Consider the following 27,336-nt stretch of genomic DNA (forward strand, 5'->3'; position numbering starts at 1 on the left):
AGAGGTCACCCAGTTGGGAGTTGTCTACAGACCTCCGAATAGATCCAGAGATGTAGAGGAAAGGATAGCAAAGATGATTCTCGACAGGAACGAGAGTAACAGGGTAGTTGTTATGAGGGACTTTAACTTTGCCAATATTGACTGGAAATACTATAGTTCGAGTACTATAGATGGGTCAGTTTTTGTGCAGTGTGTGCAGGAGGGTTTTCTGACACAGTATGTAGACAGGCCAAAAAGGGGCGATGACACATTGGATTTGGAACTGGGTAATGAACCCGGCCAGGTGTTAGATTTAGATGTAGGTGAGCACCTTGGTGATAGTGATCACTATTCGGTTATGTTTACTTTAACGATTTGCAGGGATAGGTATATACCGCAAGGCAAGAATTATAACTTGGGGAAAGGCAATTATGATGCTATTCGGCAAGATTTAGGACGTATAGGATGGGGAAGTAAACTGCAGGGAATGGGTACAATCGCCACGTATAGCTTTTTCAAGGAACAACTACTGCGTGTCCTTGATAAGTATGTACCTGTCAGGCAGGGAGGAAGTTGTCGAGCAAGGGAACCGTGGTTTACTAAGGAAGTTGAATCACTTGTCAAGAGGAAGAAGAAGGCTTATGTTAGGATGAGACATGAAGGCTCAGTTAGGGCACTTGAGAGTTACAAGTTAGCCAGGAAGGACCTAAATGGAGAGTTAAGAAGAGCGAGGAGAGGACACTAAAAGTCGTTGACGGATAGGATCAATGAAAACACTAAGGCTTTCTATAGGTATATCAGGAACAAAAGAATGACTAGAGTAAGATTAGGGCCAATCAAGAATAGTAGTGGAAAGTTGTGTGTGGAATCAGAGGAGATAGGGGAAGCATTAAATGGATATTTGTCGTCAGTGTTTACACTGGAGAAAGACAATGTTTTCGAGGAGAATACTTAGGTTCAGTCGACCAGGCTAGATGGAATTGAGGTTCACAAGAAGGAGGTGTTAGCAATTTTGGAACGTGTAAAAATAGATGAGTCCCCTGGGCCAGATGGGATTTATCCTAGGATTCTCAGGGAAGCCAGGGAGGAGATTGCAGAGCCTTTGTCCTTGATCTTTATGTCATCTTTGTCGACAGGAATAGTGCCGGAAGACTGGAGGATAGCAAATGATGTCCCCTTGTTCAAGAAGGAGAGTAGAGACAACCCTGGTAATTCTAGACCTGTGAGCCTTACTTCGGTTGTGGGTAAAATGTTGGAAAAGGTTATAAGAGATAGGGTTTATAATCATCTTGAAAAGAACAAGTTGATTATGATAGTCAACACGGTTTTGTGATGGGTAGGTCGTGCCTCACAAACCTTATTGAGTTTTTGGAGAAGGTGACCAAACAGGTGGATGAGGGTAAAGCGGTTGATGTGGTGTATATGGATTTCAGTAAGCCGTTTGATAAGGTTCCCCACGGTAGGCTATTGCAGGAAATAGGGAAGCATGGGATTTATGGTGATTTAGCGGTTTGGATCAGTAATTGGCCTATCTGAAAGAAGACAGAGGGTGGTGGTTGATGGTAAATGTTCATCCTGGAGTTCATTAACTAGTGGTGTACCGCAATGATCTGTTTTGGGACCACTGCTGTTTGTCATTTTGATAAATGACCTGGAAGAGTGTGTAGAAGGATGGGTTAGTAAATTTGCAGTTGACACGAAGGTCGGTGGAGTTGTGGATTGTGCTGAAGGATGTTATAGGTTACAGGGGGACATAGATAAGCTGCAGAGCTGGGCTGAGTGTTGGCAGATGGAGTTTAATGCGAAAAAGTGTGATGTGGTTCACTTTGGAAGGAGTAACAGGAATGCAGAGTACTGGGCTAATGGCAAGAATAGTGTAGATGAACAGACAGATCTTGGCATCCAGGTACATTAATCCCTGAGAGTTGCCACCCAGGTTATTAGGGCTGTTAAGAGGGCATATGGTGTGCGAGCCTTTATCAGTAGGGGGATTGAGTTTCGGAGCCACAAGGTCATGCTGCAGCTGTACATAACTCTGGTGCGGACGCACCTGGAGTACTGCGTGCAGCTCTGGTCACCACATTATACGAAGGATGTGGAAGCTTTGGAAAGCGTTCAGAGGAGATTTTCTAGGATGTTGCCTGGTATGGAGGGAAGGTCTTACGAGGAAAGTCTCAGTGACTTGAGGTTGTTTTCGTTAGAGAGGAGAAAGCTGAGAGGTGACTTAATAGAGACACATACGACAGTCAGAGGGTTAGATAGGGTGGACAGTGAGAGTCGTTTTCCTCGGATGGTGATGACCAACACGAGGGGACATAGCTTTAAATTGAGGGGTGGTAGATATAGGACAGATGTCAGAGGCAGTTTCTTTACTCAGAGAGTAGTAGGTGTGTGGAACGTCCTCCCTGCAACAGTAGTGGACTCGCCAAATTGAAGGGCATTTAAGTGGCCACTGGATAGACATATGGATGAAAATGGAACAGTGTAGGTCAGATAGGTTTCAGATGGTTTCACCGGTCGTCGCAACATCGATGGCCGAATGCGCTGCTCTGTAATGTTCTATGTTCTATTTTCTATTAGCACAGAGCACTACCACATTATGTTGTTTCACAGCGCCAGGGTGCCTGGTTCTATTGCTCGCTGGTTGACTGTCTGTGCGGAGCCTCCACGTTCTCGTGTCTGCATGGATTTCCTCCGGGTGCTCCGGTTTCCTACCACAGCTCAACATAGAACATAGAACGATACAGCGCAGTACAGGCCCTTCGGCCCTCAATGTTGCACCGACATGGAAAAAAAAACTAAAGGCCATCTAACCTACACTATGCCCTTATCATCCATATGCTTATCCAATAAACTTTTAAATGCCCTCAATGTTGGCGAGTTCACTACTGTTGCAGGTAGGGCATTCCACGGCCTCACCACTCTTTGCGTAAAAAACGCACCTCTGACCTCTGTCCTATATCTATTACCCCTCAATTTAAGGCTATGTCCCCTCGTGCTAGCCACCCCCATCCGCGGGAGAAGGCTCTCGCTGTCCACCCTATCTAACCCTCTGATCATTTTGTATGCCTCTATTAAGTCACCTCTTAACCTTCATCTCTCCAACGAAAACAACCTCAAGTCCATCAGCCTTTCCTCATAAGATTTTCCCTCCATACCAGGCAACATCCTGGTAAATCTCCTCTGCACCCGTTCCAAAGCTTCCACGTCCTTCCTATAATGAGGCGACCAGAACTGTACGCAATACTCCAAATGCGGCCGTACTAGAGTTTTGTACAACTGCAACATGACCTCATGGCTCCGGAACTCAATCCCTCTACCAATAAAGGCCAACACACCATAGGCCTTCTTCACAACCCTATCAGCCTGGGTGGAAACTTTCAGGGATCTATGTACATGGACACCGAGATCCCTCTGCTCATCCACACTACCAAGAATTTTACCATTAGCCAAATATTCCGCATTCCTGTTATTCTTTCCAAAGTGAATCACCTCACACTTCTCCACATTAAACTCCATTTGCCACCTCTCAGCCCAGCTATGCAGCTTATCTATGTCCCTCTGTAACCTGCAACATCCTTCCGCACTGTCTACAACTCCACCGACTTTAGTGTCGTCTGCAAATTTACTCACCCATCCTTCTGCGCCCTGCTCTAGGGGAGAAAGGGGGTTCTTGGATTTCTAGCTCCACGTTGGCATCGCTCTCCTCCCTATGACGCTCCTTTTCTGTCTCGCTGCCAAGTTTCTGAAGCTTTATGTCTTGTTTCGAACGCAGAGATGGCGATCCTGATCGATGATGTTTGCCAGCCAGGAGGGAAGGGGAAGCATATTCCTGGCGCCTCTTTCTTGGTGCCATCCCCCATTGGAGTGAGCCATGAATGTAGCTACGCGAAGCCCTGTCCGCCACGGTTGCCTGCCGACCACGATCCATCGACAACAGACTGTGTGCGGAGTCTTGGCTGGGGTTTCCAGGCCTCACAGCCCTGCTCCTGTCGGCAAGTCCTCTAGCGCCTCAAAACATTCCGGGTTTTTCCTGGGCAACAAGGTAGCATAATGTTGCTTCACAGCGCCAGGGTATTGGGTTCGATTCCCGGCTTCTGTCACTGTCTGTGTGGAAGTTGCACTTTCTCACTGTGTCTGCGTGGGTTTCCTCCCGGTGCTCCGCTTTCCTCCCACAAGTCACGAAAGATGTGCTGTTCAGTGAATTCGACATTCTGAATTCTCCCTCTGTGTACCCAAACAGGCGCAGGAATCTGGCGACTAGGGGCTTTTCATAGTAACTTCATTGGAGTGTTATTGTAAGCCTACCTGTGACTATCATAACGATTATTATTATTACATGGCTTTGGCAGTTAGTGGCCGGATTCAGAGACATGGCGGATCAGGGATTCTGGGCACCTCCCTTATTGCAGCCATCTCCCACCTTCGCTGCCATTGGGGACACCGCCTGCTTTGCCATCGAGGATTTCACTGTCGTTCTCTGTCTGGAACTTCCCGCAGTGACAGAACTTAGCGGGAGTTTGCGCCCAGAAAGAATCGCACTCGGGTCGATTGGAAATCACAAAACTTTCCAGCAAAGCAAAGTGGTACTTTGTAAAAGAGACGGGACACAATCACATAGTGTCGTGCTCTGAAACACCAACGCTGTTTACAAAGTAGCTGTTTTAACTTAGAATCATAGAATTTGACGTGCTTAAGGGGGCCATTCAGCCTATCGAGTTTGCACCGGCCCTTGGAAAGAGGACTCCCACCTACGTCCACGCCTCCACACTATCCCCTTAACCTTGTATCGCCACTTAACCTTGAGGACATTTAAGCACAATTCAGCATGGCCAATCCACCTAATCTACACATCCTTACGTTGTGGGGGGGAAGCCGGAGCATCCGCAGGAAACCCACGCAGTCATGGTGAGAAAGTGCAACCTTCACACAGACAGTTACCCGAGGCTGGAATTGTGCATGGGTCCCTGGAGCTGTGAAGCAGCAGTGCTAGCCAGTGTTCTAAACCCTAACCTCTCGGAACCTGTTGTTAATTGTGAACCGTGTTCCTTACACTGCTACATACAGTACAGCAAATGCATATTCAGCTTTATTTCATCTTGTTTTCTTGATTTTCGGCATTATTCGACCAACAAATTCATAACATCGTGCATATCATCAGCAGAAATTGACGTACTAGCAGGAAATATTATTTCTTGGAACCGCGAGTTCAGATAATTGTTTATTAATGATTTATAATTTCTAACAGCTGAAAAGAAATTGCTGGAAATGTTGTAAATATGACCGTAGAGCAATACTGGCTGCCAATAGTCAACAGTTTTGGGAACTGTGGGACAAATCCCCAGGCATTACCCAGGTACGATTGTATCTCTTGACATGAATAATTTGACTTTAGTCAGGTTTCGAATCATCGTTCAATATAATTTCTCCAAATGAGTTGTCAGCATTTTATGAGAAAAACATGATTTCACCGAGAGTCCTCTGTGCCCACAATATTTATGTCAGCAAAGGTTTCTATGCCACTCGTTTTTCGTGTGATAGAAATTTTATTATTTGATGGATGTGCATCAATAACCCAGGCGTTCTGGGATTTGACTGATTGGGAATGCCACAGTTCCTGTTCAAGCTTGTAATCTGAAAGTTGTTGACTTCAATTTAATCAGCATGGAAAAGCAATGCCAATCACCAAGGGACCGGAATTTCTGACCTCATGCTTTCTCCACTTGATAAACACAGGCTTGTTGAAAACGCGTCAGTTGGCGATTGGTACCAGCATCGGGAACACTCATCGAATTATCTACTCTTAACTAAAGTGAAAGCAAAATGTCTCTTGGTTTCTTGGTGAAGCTCAAGATCCTGTGGACGATCAATGACATACAAAAGTATTACTACCCGGTCTTAGCAGCGGTTGGTTTTCCAGGTGAGTTCGCAGATTTGGGTGCGTAGCTTCAGGAATAGAGTCTGTGGTAACTTTGTCTTAATGTACAGCTCATTACTTTGTAATTTTTCAACGATTAATGGCACAAAGATGGTCTGAAATCGTGGGACAAATGAAAACATATCTATCTATCTTTCTGTCGAACTATTTAATTTATATCTATCTATTTATCTATCCAGCTATCTATCTATCTATCTGGATCTGTACCTATCTATATATCTACCTGTCTGCCTGCATCAATCGATCAATCTGTTTCTATCTATATCTATCTATGTATATACATATCGATCTATAAATATCTGTCTATTTATGTCTTTATATCTATCTATTTTAAATCTATATCTATCTTCCAGTCTATCTGTATATATATATATATATATATATATATATATGTATATACCTATCTGCCTGTATCTATAGATTTCTCTATTTCTCACTATCTATATCTATTTATCTATATATGCATATCGAGATATATATATATATATATATATGTATATATATATATATATATATGTATATATATATATATCTGCCCATCTAGATCTGTCTTTTGATCAATGTATTTTATATCTATACTTTTCTATCTGTCTATCTATTTCTAGCACTATCTAGCTAGATATATGTATCTGTATACATCTATATATCACTCCAGAACTATCTATCCATCTATACTGTGAGAGAGGACAGTGTGAAACAGGCTGGTAAGCTCGAGGAGATACTTGTTAGGAAGATGTGTTGGGCATTTTGAAAAACTTAAGGATAGACAAGTCCCCCGGACCGGACGTTATATTCGTTATATATGGGAAGCAAGAGATAGAATTGTGGAGCCGTTGGCAATGATTTTTTCCTCCTCATTGTCAAAAGGGGTGGTACCAGGGGATTGGAGATTGGCGAATGTCGTGCAACTGTTCAAAAAAAGGGAATAGGGGTCACCCTGGGAATTACAGGCCACTTAGTATTACTTCGGTGGCAGGTAAAGTACTGGAAAGGGTACTGAGGGGTAGGATTTCTGAGCATCTGGAAAGACACTTCTTGATTAGGGATAGTCAGCACGATTTGTGAGGGTAGATCTTGCCTCACAAGTCTTATTGAATTCTTTGAGGTGACCAAGCACATGGATGAAGGTAAAGCAATGGACGTAGTGTACATGGATTTTAGTAAGGCACTTGATAAGGTTTCCCATGGTCGGCTTATGCAGAATGTAAGGAGGCATGGGATTGTGGGATATTTGGCCAGTTGGATAACGAACTGGCTAACCGATAGAAGACAGAGAGTGGTGGTGGATGTCAAATATTCAGCCTGGAGCTCAGTTTCCAGTGGCTTACCATAGGGATCAGTTCTGGGTCCTCTGCTGTTTGTGATGTTCATTAATGTCTTGCATGAGGGAGTTGAAGGGTGGAATGTAAATCTGCAGAAGATGCGAAGATTGGTGGAGTTGTGGATAGTGAGGAGGGCTCTTGACGGCTACAAAGAGACATAGATAGGATGCAGAGCTGGGCTGAAAAGTGGCAGGTGGGGTTTAACCCTGAAAAGTGTGCGGTTGTCCATTTTGTAAGGACAAATATGAATGCGGAATACAGGGTTAACGATAGGGTGCTTGGTAATGTGGAGGAGCAGAGAGATCTTGGAGTCTATGTTGATAGATCTTTCAATGTTGGCACTCAAGTGGATAGAGCTGTGAAGAAGGCCTACAGTGTGCCAGCGTTCATTAGCAGAGGCATTGAATTTAAGCGCCGTGAGGTGATTATGCAGCTGCACAAAACCTTGGTAAGGCTCATTTGGAATACTGTGTGCAGTCTGATCGCCTCATTTTAGGAATGATGTGGAAGCTTTGGAAAATGTGCAAAGGAGCTTTACCAGGATGTTGCCTGGAATGGAGAGTCTGTCTTACGAGGAAAGTTTGAGGGTGCTAGGCCTTTTCTCATTAGAACGGAGAAGGATGCGGGGCGACTCGATAGAGGTTCATCAGATGATCAGGGGAATAGATAGAGTAGACAGTCAGAGACGTTTTCGCCGTGTGGAACAAACCATTACAAGTGGATATTAACTTAAATTGAATGGTGGAAGATATAGGGGGGATGTCAGAGGTAGGTTCTTTACCCAGAGGGTAGTGGGGATATGGAATCCACTGCCTGTGGAAGTACTTGAGTCGAAAACATTCGGGACATTCAAACGGCTATTGGTTACGTACTTGGATTTTGGTAGAATAATGGGGTGTAGATTAATTTGTTCTTGATCTCGGACAAATGTTCGGCACAACATCGTGGGCCGAAAGTCGTGTTCTGTGCTGTATTTTTCTAATTTCTATGTTCTCTATATATGTATCAATATATTCATCTATCTATATTTATCAATGTCCATGCATATATCTATATCTCTATATATCTACCTATCTGTCCATGTATATATCTATATCTCTATATATCTATATATCTGTCGATCTATCTATCTCTGCCTCACAATATCACCATATCATTATATCTCTATATCATTATATCATTATATCTATCTAAATTTATAACTGTGTATCTACCTATAATGCTAACTCATGGTATCACTATGTCTATCCATCTATCTATCTATCTATCTATCTATCTATCTATCTATCTAATCTATCTATCTATCTATCTATCTATCTATCTATCTATCTATCTATCTATCTATCTATCTATCTATCTATCTATCTATCTATCTATCTATCTATCTATCTATCTATCTATCTATCTATCTATCTATCTATCTATCTATCTATCTATCTATCTATCTATCTATCTATCTATCTATCTATCTATCTATCTATCTATCTATCTATCTATCTATCTATCTATCTATCTATCTATCTGTCTGTCTGTCTATCTGTCTATCTTTCTATCGATATTTCTGTCGAACTATCTATCTATCTATCTATCTATCTATCTATCTATCTATCTATCTATCTATCTATCTATCTATCTATCTACCTATCTATATATCTAACTATATCTCTATCTATCTATCTATCTATCTATCTATCTATCTATCTATCTATCTATCTATCTATCTATCTATCTATCTATCTATCTATCTATCTATCTATCTATCTGTCTATCTATATATATATTGTTTACCAGTCTAACTTTTTTCCATTTCTCCTTCATTCTTTCTCACTCGCTAACCTACATTTTCTCTCTAATTTTCTTTCTTTCTGTCTTTCTGTCTTTCTTTCATTCTTTCTCTCTCTCATTCTTTCTATCTTTCCTTCGTTCTTTCTTTTTGTGCTTCATTTTCTGTTATTTCTTTCCCCTTTTCATTTGCCTTTATTTTTGTAATTACTATTGTGACATTCCCCACAGTATATTGTCACCAGTTCAGTAAAGAGTGAGTCCGTCGGCATCTTGAAAATTATGTTTCAGTCAATTCAACTCAGACTCATTTCACTGCTGCTCGTAACACGATGAAGCTTCATTCTGATTTATTTTCGCATTGTTCTGGAGTTGCAGAGTCCGAATGTCACATAAAAAGTGTTATGATTTAATTCTGTCCTCAATTTCAACAAGTGTAGCACCCATTCCGATCGGGAGAATTAAAAGAGAAATCGACCAATCAATCCAGTCCAAATATCCCGCGCTCGACCGACTGATATTCGATGCTGCAGTCGTATTGAGAGATTGGTTCTTGTAGTAATGTAAATGATCAATTCCTTTCGTCGTTCAGATTATTCAAACACGATGGAAGAAATGCTTTAAACAAAATTACATCTAGAATACTTAAGATGGAATGAGGGCAGATTGCCTAATCGTGATGACAAAGGATAAAATTTGAGAAGAATTGTAAAGGCCGAAGGAGAGAGGAAGAGGGGATGAACTTCACAAAGACCACCCACGAATCCAGCACAGAGCTGAAAGCTGGAAAATCCACAAACTGTTAGAAACTATAAATTAGCGATAACCAAGAGGTCAGATTTAGAGGAGACAAGTTGTCCTGGAGGGTAATAGAGAATGAGGAGGTTATGGAAATGGCGAGTTTGCGGAGGCTTTAGAAATGGGGAATGATTCTTTTAACGAGGATTTGTTTGACCAAGAATCAGTGCAGATGATCACTAATAGGGATGATGGTTGATCCGGACTGGATTCATATCAGAGCATCACCCCGGATCATGGATGGCAGAAGATTGGACAGAGTCATAGATTAGGCGAGGAGAGGCTAGAGGTAATAAAATGTTGTAATACTTTTTACTGTGTTCACCCCAGTCCAACGCCGGCATCTCCATATCAGCGGTAATAAATTCACAGAATAGTGTTCCAGAATCAGGCCAGCTGAAACAGTTGCGGAGTTGGGTTATTCTGCCTAGATATGATACAGATGGAGCCCTTAGTGTTGGTCTGCATGGATGGCCAAAGATTCATGTCAGGGTTCAAGATGATTCCAAGATAAGGAACAGCCAACTCCTTGAATAGACTACCTTGCCACTAGATACTGATCATTGAATTGTCTTGATATAACGATTAAAAGAAGAATGAGACAGTTATTACTGTAAATGGGCTCATGGACTGATTGACGATTGAGCAACCGGAGCAGAGCATCCGATATTACCTGATAAAGAGGAAGCGGAAATTCGGGACTTCAAATCTAGGACCCAGTAGGATTAGCAAATAGGCAAAGTCTCAGAACCTGCATGGAGGGTCAATTGCATTCCATAGTGTAAGCGCTACCAATCTTTCCATTGAACCTTCTTGCCCAAATCTTGTCTCAACTCCTCCCCTTGATCAGGAGAATCAATTTGATACCTAAAATAGATAACTTACTGGCAGAAAAATTCCAAATGCAATATCCCACCTTTTCCTTAAAACACTCTTGTAGTATTCAGATAAACGCTGTACAGCCCAAATGTGACGTCCTAATTATTTTCCAGCAAATGAAGTAGAAATCTGGAACACAATAGGTTTCTGAGGCTGGATGCATTATTATTTTCAAATCTGTCTTCATCAATCTTTGAGTCATCCATGGAGAATTTAAGTAGTGTAGGGCAATGAATATATTTGAATACAATTAATCTGTGATGAAACTAAATTGATCTGCATAACGATTGCTGTAACTACTGAAAGCATCGCAACCGTTTCATGATTAATTTCTTTTGAAATGGCGATGCATTTACTCTCTTTTCTAACAATATTGCATTTGTATGTCGCATTACACTTTGATGGTTCATTTACTGACGAATGTGATTGGCAAACGTTTCCGACTGACATCATCCCAAAGGCAGAATAATTAGAATTTCTGATTGGGTGCAAAGCCAAATAGGAAATTTATTTGTGCAATAGATTCCAGTGAAGAAATTTGCTGAAAGCAAATCCAAAGAAGCGTTTGTCCGATGTATGGAAAACTGTTTTTTGCATTTTTCTCCCTTTGAAGTTAACGTGGTGACGATTGCAATCCTCTCTCGTGGAAAATGTGGCCTCTCTAGATGTGTCACTCTCTACCTTATTGCGATGTCAGCGGCGGACCTGCTGGTCATTATATTCGATCTGATACTGAGGCACATTCCAATTGTTTATCGGGATCAGTTTTATTTTCTGTTGAACGTCAGGATCTGCAATCTCCACGCTATTCTGCTTTATGCTGTTACAGACTGTTCTGTCTGGTTCACCGTCTCTTTCACCTGCGACAGATTTGTAGCCATTTGTTGCCATAAATTCAAAGTTAAATATTGCAAGGAGAAAATAGCATCTCTGATTTTAGGAACAGTTACTGTGGTGAGCGGTTTGAAGAACATTTTCTGGTATTTCCTGTATTTTCGTGAATATTGGCTTTCGAACAGTCCCTGGTTTTGCACTGTAAAGTTTTATGTGCTCACTTCGTTAGTGTGGGCCATCGTTGAGTTAATGCATTACATTTTAACACCATTTGTACCATTTTGCTTGATTCTATTGTTCAATGTGTTGACCGTCAGATATATTTTAATTGCTACGAGAGCCCGCAGACGACTCCGAGCTCATAACAGTGGCGAGAGTCCCAGTGATCCCGAGGTCAGAAACCGAAGAAAATCCATGATTTTACTCTTTGTCATCTCAGGAAATTTCATGCTCCTGTGGGTGGTGTTTATGGTATGTTCTATCATGAGAAGATTTGATTACTTGGGTTATTATGTTCCTCTGCCCACATTTGTCACGGAAATTGGGTTAATGCTCCAAATCCTGAGTTGTTGCACCAACACATTTATTTACGCAGTGACACAAAGGAAGTTCAGAGTCCAGGTGATTATTGGATTCAAATATCCCTTCGAAATGATAGTCAACTTAATTCGGTAGGAATGCTTCTACCAGTTGTTTTACATAGAACAGTACAGCACAGAACAGGCCCTTCGGCCCTCGATGTTGTGCCGAGCAATGATCACCCTACTCAAACCCACGTATCCACCCTATACCCGTAACCTAACAACCCCCCCCCCCCTTAAACTTACTTTTTAGGACACTACGGGAAATTTAGCATGGCCAATCCATCTAGCCCGCACATCTTTGGACTGTGGGAGGAAGCCGGAGCACCCGGAGGAAACCCACGCACACACGGGGAGGACGTGCAGACTCCGCACAGACGGTGACCCAGCCGGGAACCGAACCTGGGACCCTGGAGCTGTGAAGCATTTATGCTAACCACCATGCTACCGTGCTGCCGTTTTGTTGCAGAAACATTGATAACATTTATCACAAAGTCTTGAGACTTGTCCCCTACCTCCCACAAAAGTATGTGTGCACTCTCATGCAGAACATTTAAACACCGTCTCCCGATCAACTAGCAATTCCCCACTTGCTCAGGCCCCGCCAAGCCCAGGGCAAGAGTAAATCATGGGTTTTGAGCTGTGTTGTTAGCAAATAATTCTGAAGCAACAGCTACATTATTTATAATGTTTTATTGCTCTGCTGGCAGGTCTGTGGAGCTGAAAACCTACTCAGCCTGATCAGATCACAAGAATAGACGCCTGGTTAGAAATGTTCATTTAGCAAAGGGGTGCTTATTTTTTCAATGGCGACAATTGTCTCCAGTTTCTGCTACTCTTTCAAGGGCCGCATGTTGCAAATTAAGACCGTACAGGGAAAACGGTCAGAGGAACAGCAGGCCTCTGAAGGGTTTCAATATCAATACCGTCGCAGGAAGAAATCCCAATCATTGTGGTGGAAAGTGAAATGCTTTCTCCAGAATTTCATTCATCCAATGTCTTCGTGTTCTCCTTAATTGTGAACAGATTCTGCTCCGGTGTTGAACTGTTGAAACTGAAAAGCATGTTTCACATCCATTTTTATTTCTTTCACCTGCTGTTAAATAAATTATATTGGTAATCTGGTTACATGTGAGAGTTCTGATACGTCAGGGAAGCATAAGTGGGGAGGGAAGGGCTGGGAACCTTCAGAGTGAAAATGATGCAATTTTCACCAGCACGGCCAACACTCAGTTTTTATTCCCTGTTATCACTGGGCTACGCATTGGTGTAGCAATTTCCCAAGTGCTCTCGTAACTCACCCGATCAGAAAACCGTAGACTGCCCTACAGATCATAAGGTGGCCATTCGGCCCATCGGTCTTCGACGAAGATTTGAAAGACCACTCTATCAAGGCCTACTCCACTGCCATATTCCCGTAACCCTCCTAACCTGCACACCGCTGGGGAAATTTTGTATGGCCAATCCACCTAATCCGCATATTATTGGACTATCAGTGCAAACCCGAGCACCCAGAATAAAACGACGCAGAGACAGGAAGAAACTGCAGGCAGTCACCTAACAGTGGAACCAAAAATGCTGCATTCCGTTGAGTCTTTGCCTTCTTTGGGTATCAATGGTATGGGGTCTTGTGTTAGCGCTGGATGCCGGGTGCCCCTCGTTTGTGAGTCTGCGAACATTTCCCGCAGGTGCGGGTTGAGTGCCAGGGCAAATGCTTTGTAAAGGTCTACCGAGAACCCATTTGGTCAAGGCGCTTTCCGAACCTGCATGGAGCTGATGCTCTATATGACCTCCCCCATTTCTAACTACCGTTGTCAGTCATATCCCCCATGATAGGCATATCCAGTCCATGGAGGAACAGTTTCACCCCCGAGTCCCAGTCGGGAGCCCCGATGTGTAAAGTCTCCGGCAAACGGCCTTCAATGCTGTGTTCATTTTTTTTTGGTTCGGCTACCAGTCTGACTCTGCTGTCCTTTCCGTGGACTATTTCCCTCCTTGCTTCTTGTTTTCTCACCTGGGTAGCTACAAGGTGGCGAGCGTTGGCTTCGTGCTTATAAAATACCCCCCTTGTCTGGCAAAGTTTATGCACTGCTTTCCTCTTGGGCAGCAGGTTAAAGTCCATTTTCGATTTTTCTACTCCACCAACCGTTGTACGGAGCCTCAGAGTTCCGCCCGTCGACTTCCGTTAGGGATTTGATGAGATGCTGAAAGAGATGCCCTCACTTCACTGTCTCTGTGAGCCTTGTAGGCGATACTTTTTCCCCTAATCACAGAGACTTCCTCATTCCGGATGTTCGGAACATACTCGCTTATGGCCTATGTTTTGTTTTCTGTCAGAAGACGTTGGTGGTCAAGAGGTCCACGTCCAACCTCCATGGGTGGACATTGGTCACGTTCTATCTCCAACCTCACATCCACGGAATGTGGAGCGGGGTGGGAGATTACAATTCCCATGTATTTGCCTCTGCCGATTTCTGGAAGCACTGATTTCCCAACCACAAAGAAGGGGATGCAGTGCAGACCTCGTGCACTGGTGAGAAGAACTGGAATTCCTTATGACCATCAACTGCCTTGAATCCACTGCTGCCATCTGCTCTATGAACGTTCCCAGTTTCCCAGCCATGCCTGCCGTTTTCCCCGCTCAAGGCATGATCACTCAGACAGCGGGAAGTACACCCCCACCCCCAGCTCCCAACCCCCCACACCCCTTGACTAGTTGGTGAGTGCCATGGTCTTCTTTAGAAAGTCTGTGTCATCCCGTTGGGCGCATTCACATTCAACTGAACGACTGGTGCACCGTCTAAGCCACGCTGATCCTGGCGTACGCCCCCCTCCCTTCCTCCATGACGATGTTTCTTACCGTGAACACCACCCTTTTGCTGCTAAAAATACCTACGCCCCGAACCCTCTAAGCCTAGCAGGAATGCTAGACCTGTCCCACCCAGCCCTTCCTTATCAATAGTCGGTCCTTCTCCATCAGGTGTGTCTCTTGGAGCAAGCCTGCGTCAGATTTCACCCAGTTCAGGTGGACGAGAAACCTGGACGTTTTCACTGGTCTGTTAAGTCCTCCGATGGTGCAGGTGACCATTCCTGTGGGGGGTTTCTGTACACCCCTCCCCCCGCTTTCCTTGAGCATCAACCGCACTTACCTTGACAATGTGCCCCTGCACTCGCGGGTTTCCCTTTATGAGGGACCACCGAACGTCACCGCCAACCGTGTGTTCGCCACATGTGTGAGGCCCTGAAGACCAGGCATTATCTTTGCTCAGGGACGCTCCAAAGTGGGTGTTTGCGGTGCCATATCGTTCAACATTTCCAAAATTTACCTTCCTGGGCTAAAAGCCCGATCTGCACATGAGCGACGCCTTCCTGATATATTACTTGATAGATAGAAAGATAGATAGATAGATACAGATAGAGAGATAGATAGATAGATAGATAGATAGATAGATAGATAGATAGATAGATAGATAGATAGATAGATAGATAGATAGATGGATAGATAGATAGATAGATAGATAGATAGATAGATAGATAGATAGATAGATAGATAGATAGATAGATAGATAGATAGATAGATAGACAGATAGAGAGAGAGAGAGAGAGAGAGAGAGAGAGAGAGAGAGAGAGAGAGAGAGATAGAGAGAGAGAGAGAGAGATAGAGAGATAGAGAGAGAGATAGATAGATAGATAGATAGATAGATAGATAGATAGATAGATAGATAGATAGATAGATAGATAGATAGATAGATAGATAGATAGATAGATAGATAGATAGATAGATAGATAGATAGATAGATAGATAGATAGATAGATAGATAGATAGATAGATAGATAGATAGATAGATAGATAGATAGATAGATAGATAGATAGATAGATAGATAGATAGATAGATAGATAGATAGATAGATAGATAGATAGATAGATAGATAGATAGATAGATAGATAGATAGATAAATAGATAGATAGATAGATAGATAGATAGATAGATAGATAGATAGATAGATAGATAGATAGATAGATAGATAGATAGATAGATAGATAGATAGATAGATAGATAGATAGATAGATAGATAGATAGATAGATAGATAGATAGATAGATAGATAGATAGATAGATAGATAGATAGATAGATAGATAGATAGATAGATAGATAGATAGATAGATAGATAGATAGATAGATAGATAGATAGATAGATAGATAGATAGATAGATAGATAGATAGATAGATAGATAGATAGATAGATACACATTTGTAATTGCTAATTTGTTCCTGTTCAAATGCCTCATGGAAATGTTAATTTTACATTCGATGGGTATACCGTTGACCGACAAAAAGGTTTCACAGACACTTCAAATCATACCTACAACAGATCATAGGCCAGACACTCGGTCGTTTCTGAGTCAGCACCTCAGAGTACAAAGCTGGTCCACAAAGTAAAGGTACAAGGCAATGCTGAAGGTAATACTGCACACGATCTGCGTTTGTGAACCTACAACATTTGCACACTGGGCTGAATCGCTGGCTTTTAAAGCAGACCAAGGCAGGCCAGCAGCACGGTTCAATTCCTGTACCAGCCTCCCCGAACAGGCGCCGGAATGTGGCGACTATTGCCTTTTCACAGTAACTTCATTGAAGCCTAATCGCGCGACAATAAGCGAAGTTCATTTCATTTAATTTACTGAATTGAAGCAGAAAATGCCTAAAAATGCAGAATGCTTGAATATTCAGCTGTCCAGAAACTTTACCATTTCTATTTCCATCACCTTATCAGCTGGAGGCGAAGTGTAAAATCTATAAGATGTGACTCGACGAGCTTCTTCGGGACTGCGTTTTAAAAGTAGACCCTCCCGCATTGAAGAAGACAACGTTGACAGACATATTGGATTGACAAGAAGCAATTTTACAGTAATGCCACCACAAACAGTAATTAAAACACACAAACTCACTTTGTCTCTCATAAAACGTAATAACAGTAGAAATTTAAGTAGTTGTTTTGAAAATGCAAAATAGTTGTGTGTTGATAGGAGAGCAAATGGTCCAGCGGAATTCCATATAAGTGCTCAATGTATAAAAGTCCATCTTTTTTATACATATATAAATAGTTACGCACAGGCTGTACAGAGTTAATTGTTTGAGTGTAGCTGTTCGTTTTATAATTGTAACTTAAGATAATACGTTGAAGTTATAAAATGTAGGATACTATAAAACACGTTTAAATGGCTAAAGAAGTGGAAACATGGTATCTGAAAACGCCCCATTAACGGTGCTCCAGAGATTATGTTATAGTTTGGAAGTAAGAAGGAAATTAGCTGAAACATAGTCAGTGGGCCCGAAAAACATGAAAAACACCTGAACAGATGCACATGAAATATTAACGTGTAAAACAGAGGCAATAAATGTAAAATCTTGTACAGAGTTGCGTACCAAAGAGAACAGCATACAGATTATCTCGGGCGCCTTGGCGCATCCCAGCGCATGGCCAATTGAGAGAAAGGCATATTATATCCAATGTGAATGGCTGAAGCCGAGATGAACTCTCCAGACGACTTATGTAGACAAATGCGTCAGCCCTATTTAAGTAAACAACATTAATATTCATGTGTGGGAAAATAGGAATCTTGGAGGAACTAGAAAATTAGAATGATTTACACCATTTGGAGAGGTTCAAGCCAAGTCATTGTGTGACTAGCACTTCCGTTGTTTGATCCATTTATAAACCAAACGTTTGAGTTGTTGTAAATCTCGTGGAACAGTGCTGTTGGTTAAAGTTAAATGTACAATTTTCATTAAAATGCCTTTGCTTTCTAACCGGAGAGGATCATGCAATCTCAGAGCAGGATAAGTGTAGGAATTGTCATCAATAAGTTCTGTTTTTCTTCGCCTCGACATTGTATCGGCCTCAGCTAATGCACAATGGGACGATTTTATCATGGCCAATCAACCTAACCTGCACATCTTTGGACTGTGGGAGGAAAGCTGCGGACACGAAGGAAACGAAGAAGACGGGCAGAAATGGTTGCTGCATGTCCCTGGTTATAGATGTTTCAACAAGATTAGGGAGGATGGTAAAAGTGGTGGGGTGGCATTGTTAATTAGAGATAGTATAACAGCTGCAGAAATGCAGTTCGAAGTGGATCTGCCTACTGAGGTAGTATGGGTTGAAGTCAGAAATAGGAAACGAGCAGTCACTTTGTTGGGAGTTTTTATAGGCCCCCCAATAGCAGCAGAGATTGGGAAACAGATTTTGGAATGGTGAAGAAGTCACAGGGTAGTAGTCATGGGTGAATTCAACTTCCCAAACATTGAGTCGAAACTCTTTAGATCAAATAGTTTGGATGTGGTGGTGTTTCTGCAGTGTGTCCAGGAAGCTTTTCCATCACAATATGTAGATTGCTCGACCAGAAGGGAGGTCATATTGGATTTGGTACTTGGTAATGAATCACGGCAAGTAATACATTTGTTAGTGGGAGACCATTTTCGAGGTAGTGACCACAATTCTGTGACTTTCACTTTCGTAATGGAGAGGGATAGGCGCAATAGGTGCAACAGGGCAAGGTTTAAAATTGGGGGAAGGGTAAATGCAATGCTGTCAGACAAGAATTGAAGTGCATAAGTAGGGAACATCGGCTGTCAGGGAAGCACACAAGTGAAATGTGGAACTTGTTCAATGAACAGGTAGTACGTGTCTTTGATATGTATGTCCCTGTTCGGCAGGGAAGAGATGGTCAAGTGAGGGAACCATGGTTGACAAAAGAGGTTGAATGTATTGTTAAAAGGAAGAAGGAGACTTATGTAAGGCTGAGGAAACAAGGTTCAGACAGGGCGCTGGAGGGATACAAGATAGCCAGGAGGGAACTGAAGAATGGTATTAGTTGAGCTAAGAGAGGGCATGAAAAATCTTTGACGGGTAGGGTCAACGAAAACCCCAAGGCCTTCTACACATATGTAAGAAACATGAGAATGACAAGAGCGAGGGTAGGACTAATAAAGTACAGTAGCGGGAGGTTGTTTATCGACTGAAGAGATAGGAGAGGTTTTGAACAAGTACTTTTCTTCAGTATTTACAAAAGAGATGGGCCATATTTTTGGGGAGGACAGTGTGAAACATACTGGTAAGCTCGAGGAGATACTTGTTAGGAAGGAAGATGTGTTGGGCATTTTGAAAAACTTGAGGATAGACAAGTCCCGCGGGCAAGACGGGATATATCCAAGGATTCTATGGGAAGCAAGAAATGAAATTGCAGAGCCGTTGGCAATGATATTTTCGTCCTCACTGTCAACAGGGGTGGTACCAGGGGATTGGAGAGTGGCGAATGTCGTGCCCCTGATCAAAAAAGGAATAGGGATAACCCTGGGAATTACAGGCCAGTAAGTCTTACTTCGGTGGTAGGCAAAGTAATAGAAAGGTTACTGAAGGATAGGATTTCTCAGCATCTGGAAAAACACTGCTTGATTAGGGACAGTCAGCACGGATTTGTGAGGGGTAGTTTTTGACTTACAAGTCTGATTGAATTCTTTGAGGAGGTGACCAAGCATGTGGATGAAGATAAAGCAGTGGATGTAGTGTACATAGATTTTAGTAAGGCATTTGATAAGGTCCCCCATGGTAGGCTTATGTAGAATGTAAGGAGGCATGGGATAGTAGGATATTTGGCCTGTTGGATAACGAACTGGCAAAACTATAGAAGTCAGAGAGTGGTGGTGGATGGCAAATATTCAGCCTGGAGCCCAGTTACCAGTGGCTTACAGCAGGGATCAGTTATGGGTCCTCTGCTGTTTGTGATTTTCATTAGTGACTTGGATGAGGGAATTGAAGGGTGGGTCAGTGAATTTTCAGATTATACGAAGATTGGTGGAGTTGTGGATAATGAGGAGGTCTGTTGTCGGCTGAAAAGAGTCATAGGTAGGATGCAGAGCTGGGCAGATGGAGTTCAACCCTGACAAGTGTGAGGTTGTCCATTTTGGAAGGACAAATATAAATGCGGAATACAGGGTTAACGGTAGGGTGCTTGACAATGTGGAGGAGCAGAGATATCTTCTGGTCAATGTCCATAGATCTTTGAAAGTTGCCACTCAAGTGGACAGAGCTGTGAAGAATGCCGATAGTGTGCTGGCGTTCATTAGCGGGGGTTTGAACTTAAGAGCCGTGAGGTGATAATGCAGTGTACAAAACCTTGGAAAGGCCTCATTTGGAGTACTGTGCAGTTCTGGTCACCTCATTTTTGGAATGTTGCTGACGCTTTGGAGAAGTTGCAAAGGATGTTTACTAGGAAGTTGCCGGGAATGGAGAGTAGGTCTTACGAGGAAAGGTTGAGGGTGCTAGTCTTTATCTTATTACAACGGAGAAGTATGAGGGGCGACTTGATAGAGGTTTATACGATGATCTGGTGAATAGATAGAGTAGATAGTCAGAGACTTTTCCCCCGGGTGGAACAAACCATTATAAGGGGACATAAATTTAATGTGAATGGTGTAAGATATAGGGGGGATGTCAGAGGTAGGCTCTTTACGGAGAGAGTAGTGGGAGCATGGAATGCACTGCCTATGGATGTAGTTGAGTCGGAAACATTAGGGACCTTCAAGCGGTTATTGGATAGGTACATGGGTTATGGTAGAATAATGGAATGTATATTAATTTGTTCGTAAGGGCAGCACGGTTGCATTGTGGATAGCACACTTGCTTCACAGCTCCAGGGTCCCAGTTTCGATTCTCGGCTTGAGTCACTGTCTGTGCGGAGTCTGCACATCCTCCCCGAGTGTGCGTAGGTTTCCTCCGGGTGCTCCGGTTTCCTCCCACAGTCCAAAGATGTGCAGTTTAGTTGGATTGGCCATGATAACTGCACTTAGTGTCCAAAATTACCCTTAGTGTCGTGTAGGGTTACTGGGTTATGGGGATAGGGTGGAGGTGTTGACCTCGGGAAGGGTGCTCTTTCCAAGAGCCGGTGCAGACTCGATGGGCTGAGTGGCCTCCTTCTGCACTGTAAATTCTATGATAATTTATGATTAATGTAGGACAAAGGTTCGGCGCAACGTCGTGGGCGGAAGGGCCTGTTCTGTGCTGTATTTTTCTATGTTCTATGAAACGCATGCAGATAAGGGGTTAACGCGTATAGTCTACACAGTCAGACTCCGAGGCAGGAATTGAAACGTCGCCCCTGGCGCTGTGAGTGAGCTGTGCTAACCTTCGTGGCACCGTAACGGGTGAGGGCGTTGTGCTGCTATTTGAATAGACTGAGTCGGATTGATCGTGTTACTAAAATGACAATTCCACGTGGCAACATCTGTTCTCACTCTTCTGTTTAAATACATGTGAACTCTACGCTATAGAAGAGTTTCCATAGAGAATCATCCATTTTTTTTCACCCCAAGATTGTGTGTCCTTGTGTTCTAGAGGGGAACCCATGGAAATAGCATTTATTCATCGACACATCGCCATCAAGCGCCAAGCTCCTGCAGCTGGCTTATTTCCATTTGGTAGATTCTCTGATTGACATCTGTAAATCCACTGCAGAAAAATCAGGAATTCCTTAAACATAATAATCGACTTCGCCCCGGAATCATATTTCACATTGAAATGTTTAACTCTAACGAGCTCCCTTTCCAAGCCATCCTATTTCAGAAATCTGGAAAACGGCATTGCCTAAGTGTTCACTAAAAAGCTAGCTTTCTTGGTCGATATGCCAAATAGGAATCGAACAACGTTTCGTGTGTCAACATTGCTTGTTCATTTTATCTAACACAATCGATTCACCATGACATTCCAATGTTTAAGGTATCATCAGCGATGCCCAGAAGAGACGATGGAATCCAACAGTATATAAAATCAAATCCATATCTCTGGGAGATTGATAGGCCCACAAACAGCCCGAGGGAAACAGAAGAGCAGATAGAAAGGCGCATTTGGGAGTTGTTAAAGTAATTGGCAGTGATAATAGTGGATTACAAGTTAACCAATGTTAAAATAATCACAGACAACGACATTCTTTAAATTCAGCCAGGAGAGCTTAACCCACTACGTAAAACGTCCAACAGAGAGTGGTTGCCCTGAACTTAATATTAGGTAACGATGCTGAGAAGGTGGCTGATGCATTAGTGAGAGATGGGCATTTTACATTCATGTATTGTCATGTGAGTGTCCCTTCAAGAAAAGTTGTATCTCTGGTCATGTGACTTGTGTCAAATTGGGCAGTGGCTGTGAGGTGAGGAAGGGGGTGAGTTTGACGGGCTTGGACTGCAGATGGAGAAATAAGTGTTTTTCTCTGGTTTTCTCTGTTTTGATTTTAAAAGCTGTTCAAGTAAAAAGCGTGTGGCTAACTGCTTTGGTTACTTCATACATTTGGTTGCTTTCCGGAAGGATTTTGAATCTGCTGTTTAGACCTGGATCAGAAATTCTGGATTAGGAAAAGTGAGAGTGAGAATAGTGTGCTGGTCCACGCCCTTGAAAAGGGGCTTTGGTTTATTGGATGTTATTATTCAACTGGAACAGCTCATGGCGAAATCTTTAACTGTTATACATATGTTACGATCGCTGCCTGGTGTCTTTAAGTTTATATTTGATTGAAATTCTTGCTGTATTCATATATATATATATATATACATGTCAACTACATTTTTAGATAAACTTTGTTTTGATGAAAGTGTAAAGGAAGTCTCATTAATCACACCTGCAGTGCAGGCTTTTATGCTATCCCGAGCCAAATGCAACATAAAGGTTGTAGGTCAGGTGAATTTCATAATACACTTTCGAGTTTCTAAGCCATGGTCCAGAACAAAAGTATAATTCCATGAGGTTCCAGCTTGTCTTCTGTGTTGAATGTAGCAGTATCGGGTGCATTGCATTTTCTGCGTTTTGTTCAGTAAGGGTTACAAGCCTGGATTAGTATTCGTGAGTGCCGCAGTCGTTTTTTTGTGCAGTAATGGTGAATAGCCTGGATTGGGGGGGGGGGGGGGGGGGGGGTTACTGCTGAAGTCATGTTTTTGTTCAATAATGGTTAAAAGCCTGGGTTAGAGAATGTGTAACTACTTAAGTCGTGTCTTTGTGCAGTAAGGATTAAACACCCGGTTAGTGTGTGTATGTGTGTGCGTGCGCGCGAGACTGCTGCAGTTATGTTTTTCTGCAGTAAGCGTTAAAAGCCTGGTTAGTGTGTGTGTGAGTGCTACAGACATGTCTTTGTTCAGTAAGAGTTAAAAGCCTGGGTTAGAGTGTGTGTGACTACTACAGTCATGTTTTTATGCAGTAAGAGTTAAAGCCTGCGTAAGTATGTGTGTGAGTGCTGCAGTCATGTCTTTGAGCAATAAGCGTGTGTGTGAATGCTGCAGTCATGAATTTATGCAGTAAGGTTTAAAAGCCTGGGTTAGTGTGTGTGTGTGACTGCTACTGTCATGTTTTTGTGCAGTGTCGGTTAAAAGCCTGGGTTAGTGTGTGGGTGAGTGTTGCATTCATGTTTTTGTGCAGTATGTGTTAAAACCCTGGATTAGTATCTGTGTGAGTGCTGCAGTCATGTTTTTGTGCAATAAGTGTTAATAGCCTGCGTCAGTGTGTGTGCGAGTGCAGCTGTCATGTTTTTGTGCGGTAAGGGTTAATAGCCTGGGTTTCTGTATGTGAGTGCTGAAGTCATGTTTTTGTGCAGTAAGGGTTATTAGCCTGGGTCAGTGTGTGTGAGTGCTGCAGACATGTTTTGTGCAGTACGGGTTAAAAGCCTGGGTTAGTGTGCCTGTGAGTGCTGCAGTCATGTTTTTTTTTCACAATGAGTTAAAAGCCTAGGTTCGTGTATGTGAGAGTGCTGCCGTCAGGTTTTAAAAAAAAACCTAGTTTGAAAGGGAAGTATGTTTTTGGTGTCAGGGGTGCAACTCAACCATCGTATAATACTTGTGTGATGCCGTTTTATTTGTTTTAAGGGACTTCCCTGAGGTGTGAATTAGATTCCAGCTTGTTAAGATGCCTCCGCTGCTGGGGCGTAGGAAGGCGTCAGTCATTTTTCAGAATGCAGTGCAGTACAGACCTGAATGAAGCTGTGACCAGAAGCCAAGCAGATTCTAGATCCTTTGCATTGCCGCTCAGGGCCTAAAAGCTAATAAAAGTCACTAAAGCAGTGCACACTTGTCTGAGGAAAACGGGAGCTGAAAACCGCTGAAACTGCTTTGTAGAAACATAGTCAGAGATTCTGCATGGGTCAGGCAGGCGTTATGTTTAAGTGTCCCTCTTTCTCGAAGAGCATCCATGTAAAACAATTGTTTTTCAAAGTCAATGGTTTAGTAGTGAGTTGGGAGCTGAGATGGTATTCACTGAATTGAGTCGTGTTGTTTCAGGGGTAATTATTAGTTTTTTCCTGGTGTGATGTTGACGATATTGTAATACTGAGTGAGTCATGAAGTTTGTTTCAATATGCCATACGCCTGTTGCTTCGCGCAATCAATCCCGGACGAGGCATCCTTTCCTCAGTGTTGTAAAATGTTCATAAAATAGAACATAGAACATAGAACATAGAACACTACAGCGCAGTACGGGCCCATCGGCCCTCGATGTTGCGCCGACCTCTGAAAACATCTGAAGCCTATCTGACCTACACTATTCCATTTTCATCCATATGTCTATCCAGTGACCACTTAAATGCCCTTAAAGTTGGCGAGTCTACTACTGTTGCAGGCAGGGCGTTCCACACCCCTACTACTCTCTGAGTAAAGAAACTGCCTCTGATATCTGCCCTATATCTATCACCCCTCAATTTAAAGCTATGTCCCCTCGTGTTTGTCATCACCATCCGAGGAAAAAGACTCTCACTGTCCACCCTATCTAACCCTCTGACTATCTTATATGTCTCTATTAAGTCACCTCTCAGCCTTCTCCTCTCTCACGAAAACAACCTCAATTCCCTGAGCCTTTCCTCGAAAGACCTTCCCTCCATACCAGGCAACATCCTAATAAATATCCTCTGAACCCTTTCCAAAGCTTCCACATCCTTCCTATAATGTGGTGACCAGTACTGCACGCAGTACTCCAGGTGCGGCCGCACCAGAGTTATGTACAGCTGCAGCATGACCTTGTGGTTCCGAAACTCATTCCCCCTGCTTCTAAAGGCGATCACACAATATGCCTTCTTAACAGCCCTATTAACCTGGGTGGCAACTTTCAGGGATTTATGTACCTGGATGCCGAGATCTCTCTGTTCATCTACACTACCAAGAATCTTGCCATTAGCCCTACTCTGCATTCCTGTTACTCCTTCCAAAGTGAACAACCTCACACTTTTCCGCATTAAACTCCATCTGCCACCTCTCAGCCCAGTTCTGCAGCTTATCTATGTCCCTCTGTGTCCTATAACATCCTTCAGCACTATCCACAACTCCACAGGCCTTCGTGTCATCTGCAAATTTACTCTCCCATCCTTCTACACCCTCTTCAGGTCATTTATAAAAATGACAAACAGCAGTGGCCCCAAAACAGATCCTTGCGGTACACCACTAGTAATCTGAACTCCAGGATGAACATTTGCCATCAACCACCACCCTCTGTCTTCTTTCAGCTAGCCAATTACTGATCCAAACCGCTAAATCACCTTCAATTCCATACTTCAATTCATTTGGGTTTCAATTTTTCTGGGTTTCGGTGAAGTACCGTAACAACCGTTGGGGTATGGTCTGTAATCGGAATATATGATAAAGGGCAAGGATTGGCCTGGAATTCAAGTTCCGAAGTGAAGGAAGGCCAATTATAATCAATTCAAATTTGATATAGCCAGCGTTGTTTCGGAGCAGAAACCTTTAGGTAAATATGTCAGAGAACAGTGTGCCATGTTCGCGAAGGAAATAGGGAGACGAAAGAACCAGCATGTTCCAATCAAGGAAAAGCGTGAGATCAACAAATCCAGTCAACTCTAGATATGGGGGGGGGGGGGGGGGGCGGGGTGGGTGTAAAACATTGGATCAGCAGAAAAATGGTGGACAGATTGACTGCTGGGTAATTAGGGTAATTAGTAATGATTTAAATTGTTTGTGCAGGTCCATGTCAAGGGCTGGTTTAGCTCACTCGGCTAAATCGCTGGCTTTTAAAGCAGACCAAGCAGGCCAGCAGCACGGTTCCATAGCCGTACCAGCCTCCCCGGACAGGTGCCGGAATGTGGCGACTAAGGGCTTTTCACAGTAACTTCGTTGAAGCCTACTCGTGACAATAAGCGATTTTCGTTTCATTTCATTTCATGACAGCTGTTCTTGTTAAGGGTGCAGTGGTTTATGATTCAGTGTTTTATTTTTACTTGCATTTAATTTGGGCAGTTCCTAAAGACTCGACAATACGTTTGAAGTGTCCCCCACCCTTCCACCGCCTTTAAACTAAGGGGCAGAGTGAATAACAGGTAAGCTCTTTCTTTCTTTCTCTTTTTTTTAATCTCGAGGGGATGACAGGGAAGGCAGTGCAATGCTCCTCCTGCAGAATGTTTGAGGTGGCGGACGCCGTCAGTGTCCCTGCTGATTTCAACTGTGGGAAGTGCACCCATCTCCAGCTCCTCCGAAACCGCATGAGGGAACTGCAGCTGGAGCTGGATGAACTTCGGATCATTCGGGAGGCAGAGGTTGTCAGGGATAGTAGCTTCAGGGATGTAGTTACTCCGAAAAATCAAGAAAGGTGGGTGACGGTGAGAGGGGCTGGGAGGAAACAGACAGTGCAGGGATCCTCTGTGGTCGTTCCCCTCAGTAACAAGTATACCGTTTTGGATACTGTTGAGGGGGACGACCTACCAGGGGCAAGGCACGGTGAATGGATCTCCAGCAATGACCCCCTCCCTGTGGCTAAGAAGGGATGGAGTGAGAGCAGGAGAGCAATAGTTTTGGGGACTCGATAGACAGAAAGACGGTTCTGTGGCAGCGAAAGAGACTCACGGATGGTATCTTGCCTCCGGGGTGCCAAGGTCCGTGACGTCTCAGACCGTGTTTTCAGAACCCTTAAGGGGGAGGGGTTACAGTCACAAGTCGTGCTACACATCGGTACCAACGACATAGGTAAGAGAAGAGATGGGGATTTAAAACAGAAATTTAGGGAGCTAGGGTGGAAGCTGAGAGCCAGGATAAACCAGGTTGTAATGTCTGGTTTGTTGCCGGTGCCACGTGCTAGTGAGGTAAGGAACAGGGAGAGAGTGCAGATAAACACGTGGCTGCAGGGATGCTTTAGGAGGAAGGGTTTCAGGTACCTGGATAATTGGAGCACATTCTCGGTAAGGCTGAAC

This window comes from Scyliorhinus canicula, chromosome 29, assembly GCF_902713615.1.
Source record: "Scyliorhinus canicula chromosome 29, sScyCan1.1, whole genome shotgun sequence".
Lineage (NCBI taxonomy): Eukaryota > Metazoa > Chordata > Chondrichthyes > Carcharhiniformes > Scyliorhinidae > Scyliorhinus > Scyliorhinus canicula.